Here is a 6138-nt window from a genome sequence, read left to right on the forward strand (position 1 = left end):
CCCATTGTACTGGGGGCACCGAGGGCTTTATACCCATTGTACTGGGGGCAGTGCCAATGGGGGGGGGGTACTGAGGGGCAATAACAGGTCTCCCAGCATGCTCAGCCTGCCCAGAGCTGTATCCCAGCATGCCCAGAGAGGGAGGGGCTTACTGGCCTGGGGCCTTCAGTACAGGGAGGGAGGGAGGGGCTTACTGACCTGTGGCCCTCAGTACAGGGAGGGAGGGGCTTACTGACCTGTGGCCCTCAATACAGGGAGGGAGGGGCTTACTGACCTGTGGCCCTCAGTACAGGGAGGGAGGGGCTTACTGGCCTGGGGCCCTCAGTACAGAGAGGGAGGGGCTTACTGGCCTGGGGCCCTCAGTACAGGGAGGGAGGGGCTTACTGGCCTGGGGCCCTCAATACAGGGAGGGAGGGGCTTACTGGCCTGGGGCCCTCAGTACAGGGAGGGAGGGGCTTACTGGCCTGGGGCCCTCAGTACAGGGAGGGAGGGGCTTACTGACCTGTGGCCCTCAATACAGGGAGGGAGGGGCTTACTGGCCTGGGGCCCTCAGTACAGGGAGGGAGGGGCTTACTGGCCTGGGGCCCTCAATACAGGGAGGGAGGGGCTTACTGGCCTGGGGCCCTCAATACAGGGAGGGAGGGGCTTACTGGCCTGGGGCCCTCAATACAGGGAGGGAGGGGCTTACTGGCCTGGGGCCCTCAATACAGGGAGGGAGGGGCTTACGACAGGAGGGTGTATATATCACACACACAGGGGCCCTACTCACTGGAACTTACAATCTAATAGAGATGGGGCTGTGCAGCAAGGAGTCTGATAGGGGACAAAATGCCATTTTAAAGGGGAAATAAACCCTCCCTGGCACCTTTGCAATTTGCTTTATTTTTATGTCTTCTTTACATGATATTAGCAGTTTTATGCTGCTTCTCACCCCTGTGCATCCAGCATTAGACTATACATGAGTGTCCCTCTATCGTCTGAACTACAACTCCCACAATGAGCCCCTGCCCCTGGTTATTCTAGCACTAATCAGTTTGGGGGTAGAGCTAGTGGGGGCTCTGTGCCCGGTGCCAGGGATCCCCACGCTCGGCTGCCCAGCGGCACCTTCCTTTCATGCTACAAAGACAAAGGGATGAGTGGAGCCGAGGGGATTAATCTGCTGCTAAATGGTGCGTGCAAATCCCCCCCCAAATTCCCCTCTAATCCCACTTCTCACACCAGCGCTGCACGGCAGGGGCCCCGGGGTGCGGGGAGTTGTGGGGCATTATGGGAAATTGGCTTGTATATAAATTCCCCAAATATACCCCCAAATAACAAGCCTTTTACCCCTCCAGTGGCACATGGCAGGGTAAAACTCAGATGGGCAGGGGGCAGCAAGACACTGGCTATTGCCCCTTCATTGGCTGCACTCATTGGTCACATGACAGTCGCTAAAATTGCCCCATGTACCATCAGACTTATATACCCCCTGCTCTGTGTATAATACAGATACCCCCCCGGACTGACAATCTGTAGGTTCTGGCAAATGCCAGGAGGGGGGCTGTAAGGTGCCACAGACAGTCACTATTTATTGGGCTGGGGGGGGCTGTTTGTGCCTCTGGGTACTGGGAATGCCAGGGGGGCTGTAAGGTGCCACAGACAGTCACTATTTATTGGGCTGGGGGGGGGGCTGTTTGTGCCTCTGGGTACTGGGAATGCCAGGGGGGCTGTAAGGTGCCACAGACAGTCACTATTTATTGGGCTGGGGGGGCTGTTTGTGCCTCTGGGTACTGGGAATGCCAGGGGGGCTGTAAGGTGCCACAGACAGTCACTATTTATTGGGCTGGGGGGGGGCTGTTTGTGCCTCTGGGTACTGGGAATGCCGGGGGGGCTGTAAGGTGCCACAGACAGTCACTATTTATTGGGGCTGGGGGGGGGGCTGTTTGTGCCTCTGGGTACTGGGAATGCCAGGGGGGCTGTAAGGTGCCACAGACAGTCACTATTTATTGGGCTGGGGGGGCTGTTTGTGCCTCTGGGTACTGGGAATGCCAGGGGGGCTGTAAGGTGCCACAGACAGTCACTATTTATTGGGCTGGGGGGGCTGTTTGTGCCTCTGGGTACTGGGGAATGCCAGGGGGGCTGTAAGGTGCCACAGACAGTCACTATTTATTGGGCTGGGGGGGCTGTTTGTGCCTCTGGGTACTGGGAATGCCAGGGGGCTGTAAGGTGCCACAGACAGTCACTATTTATTGGGCTGGGGGGGCTGTTTGTGCCTCTGGGTACTGGGAATGCCGGGGGGGCTGTAAGGTGCCACAGACAGTCACTATTTATTGGGCTGGGGGGGGCTGTTTGTGCCTCTGGGTACTGGGAATGCCAGGGGGGCTGTAAGGTGCCACAGACAGTCACTATTTATTGGGCTGGGGGGGGGGCTGTTTGTGCCTCTGGGTACTGGGAATGCCAGGGGGGCTGTAAGGTGCCACAGACAGTCACTATTTATTGGGCTGGGGGGGCTGTTTGTGCCTCTGGGTACTGGGAATGCCAGGGGGGCTGTAAGGTGCCACAGACAGTCACTATTTATTGGGCTGGGGGGGGCTGTTTGTGCCTCTGGGTACTGGGAATGCCAGGGGGCTGTAAGGTGCCACAGACAGTCACTATTTATTGGGCTGGGGGGGGCTGTTTGTGCCTCTGGGTACTGGGAATGCCAGGGGGGCTGTAAGGTGCCACAGACAGTCACTATTTATTGGGCTGGGGGAGCTGTTTTGTGCCTCTGGGTACTGGGAATGCCAGGGGGGGCTGTAAGGGGCCACAGACAGTCACTATTTATTGGGCTGGGGGGGCTGTTTGTGCCTCTGGGTACTGGGAATGCCAGGGGGGCTGTAAGGTGCCACAGACAGTCACTATTTATTGGGCTGGGGGGGCTGTTTGTGCCTCTGGGTACTGGGAATGCCAGGGGGGCTGTAAGGTGCCACAGACAGTCACTATTTATTGGGCTGGGGGGGCTGTTTGTGCCTCTGGGTACTGGGAATGCCGGGGGGGCTGTAAGGTGCCACAGACAGTCACTATTTATTGGGCTGGGGGGGGGCTGTTTGTGTCTCTGGGTACTGGGAATGCCGGGGGGGCTGTAAGGTGCCACAGACAGTCACTATTTATTGGGCTGGGGGGGACTGTTTGTGCCTCTGGGTACTGGGAATGCCAGGGGGGCTGTAAGGTGCCACAGACAGTAACTATTTATTGGGCTGGGGGGGGCTGTTTGTGCCTCTGGGTACTGGGAATGCCAGGGGGCTGTAAGGTGCCACAGACAGTCACTATTTATTGGGCTGGGGGGGGGCTGTTTGTGCCTCTGGGTACTGGGAATGCCGGGGGGGCTGTAAGGTGCCACAGACAGTCACTATTTATTGGGCTGGGGGGGGCTGTTTGTGCCTCTGGGTACTGGGAATGCCGGGGGGGGCTGTAAGGTGCCACAGACAGTCACTATTTATTGGGCTGGGGGGGGCTGTTTGTACCTCTGGGTACTGGGAATGCCAGGGGAGGGGGGCTGTAAGGTGCCACAGACAGTCACTATTTATTGGGCTGGGGGGGGGGGGCTGTTTGTGCCTCTGGGTACTGGGAATGCCAGGGGGGCTGTAAGGTGCCACAGACAGTCACTATTGGGCTGGGGGGGGCTGTTTGTGCCTCTGGGTACTGGGAATGCCGGGGGGGCTGTAAGGTGCCACAGACAGTCACTATTTATTGGGCTGGGGGGGGGCTGTTTGTGCCTCTGGGTACTGGGAATGCCGGGGGGGCTGTAAGGTGCCACAGACAGTCACTATTTATTGGGCTGGGGGGGGGGCTGTTTGTGCCTCTGGGTACTGGGAATGCCAGGGGGGCTGTAAGGTGCCACAGACAGTCACTATTTATTCGGCTGGGGGGAACCTGGTGGTGGGGGGCAGGATTTCTGGGAATGAAGTACCGGGAATTTTCAGATTGGGTCGGGCACTGTGTCCATTCCCTACCGGGTTCCATGTTCTGTCCCATCCAGTAGCAGTGACAGCAGGGGGTGAGGCAGAGCTGCAGATTGGGGGTGCTGCAGCAGTACATAGGGGGCACTACCAGTGGGCAAATGTGTAGGGAGGCAAATGGCAGTATTCTAGGGCAGAACCTGTGGCAGTAGGACAGGGGGCAGCAGGCATTATAGAGCCCCCAGTCCCTGGAGTCAGTGGAGCAGGTGGGCAGGGGCAGTATATAGATGGCAACAGGGCAGGGGCAATGAGAGGAGGCCAGGGGGAGTACAGAGCTTTCAGTACATGGAATTAGTGGTGCAGGGGGATGGGGTAGTATATAGATGGCAGCCACAACTGGGTAGGGCAACTGGGGCAGAAGGCAAGGTGCAGTATATAGGAAGGAGTGAGTATCAGTGGTTGGGCAGAAGGCTGGGGTTAATATACAGTGGGGCAGAAGACTGGGGTTAATATACAGTGGGGCAGAAGGCTGGGGTTAGCATACAGTGGGGCAGAAGGCTGGGGTTAGTATACAGTGGGGCAGAAGGCTGGGGTTAATATACAGTGGGGCAGAAGGCTGGGGTTAGCATACAGTGGGGCAGAAGGCTGGGGTTAGTATACAGTGGGGCAGAAGGCTGGGGTTAGTATACAGTGGGGCAGAAGGCTGGGGTTAATATACAGTGGGGCAGAAGGCTGGGGTTAGTATACAGTGGGGCAGAAGGCTGGGGTTAGTATACAGTGGGGCAGAAGGCTGGGGTTAATATACAGTGGGGCAGAAGGCTGGGGTTAATATACAGTGGGGCAGAAGGCTGGGGTTAGTATACAGTGGGGCAGAAGGCTGGGGTTAGCATACAGTGGGGCAGAAGGCTGGGGTTAGTATACAGTGGGGCAGAAGGCTGGGGTTAGCATACAGTGGGGCAGAAGGCTGGGGTTAGTATACAGTGGGGCAGAAGGCTGGGGTTAATATACAGTGGGGCAGAAGGCTGGGGTTAGCATACAGTGGGGCAGAAGGCTGGGTTAGTATACAGTGGGGCAGAAGGCTGGGTTAGTATACAGTGGGGCAGAAGGCTGGGGTTAATATACAGTGGGGCAGAAGGCTGGGGTTAGTATACAGTGGGGCAGAAGGCTGGGGTTAGTATACAGTGGGGCAGAAGGCTGGGGTTAGTATACAGTGGGGCAGAAGGCTGGGGTTAGTATACAGTGGGGCAGAAGGCTGGGGTTAATACACAGTGGGGCAGAAGGCTGGGGTTAATACACAGTGGGGCAGAAGGCTGGGGTTAGTATACAGTGGGGCAGAAGGCTGGGGTTAATATACAGTGGGGCAGAAGGCTGGGGTTAATACACAGTGGGGCAGAAGGCTGGGGTTAATATACAGTGGGGCAGAAGGCTGAGGTTAATATACAGTGGGCAGAAGGCTGGGGTTAATATACAGTGGGGCAGAAGGCTGGGGTTAATATACAGTGGGGCAGAAGGCTGGGGTTAATACACAGTGGGGCAGAAGGCTGGGGTTAATATACAGTGGGGCAGAAGGCTGAGGTTAATATACAGTGGGGCAGAAGGCTGGGTTAATATACAGTGGGGCAGAAGGCTGGGGTTAATACACAGTGGGGCAGAAGGCTGGGGTTAATATACAGTGGGGCAGAAGGCTGGGGTTAATATACAGTGGGGCAGAAGGCTGGGGTTAGTATACAGTGGGGCAGAAGGCTGGGGTTAGTATACAGTGGGGCAGAAGGCTGGGGTTAGTATACAGTGGGGCAGAAGGCTGGGGTTAGTATACAGTGGGGCAGAAGGCTGGGGTTAATATACAGTGGGGCAGAAGGCTGGGGTTAATATACAGTGGGGCAGAAGGCTGGGGTTAATATACAGTGGGGCAGAAGGCTGGGGTTAATATACAGTGGGGCAGAAGGCTGGGGTTAATATACAGTGGGGCAGAAGGCTGGGGTTAATATACAGTGGGCAGAAGGCTGGGTTAATACACAGTGGGGCAGAAGGCTGGGGTTAGTATACAGTGGGGCAGAAGGCTGGGGTTAATATACAGTGGGGCAGAAGGCTGGGGTTAATATACAGTGGGGCAGAAGGAGAGGGCGCCGGGCAACCAGGGGTTAAGCCTCCCAGATGTTCCAAGTCAGAGCGAGTTGTACCCGGGGGCGGGGCCGAGGCGCTGATTGGCCGGAGCTGCCCC

This window comes from Xenopus tropicalis, chromosome 8, assembly GCF_000004195.4.
Source record: "Xenopus tropicalis strain Nigerian chromosome 8, UCB_Xtro_10.0, whole genome shotgun sequence".
Taxonomy (NCBI): Eukaryota; Metazoa; Chordata; class Amphibia; order Anura; family Pipidae; genus Xenopus; species Xenopus tropicalis.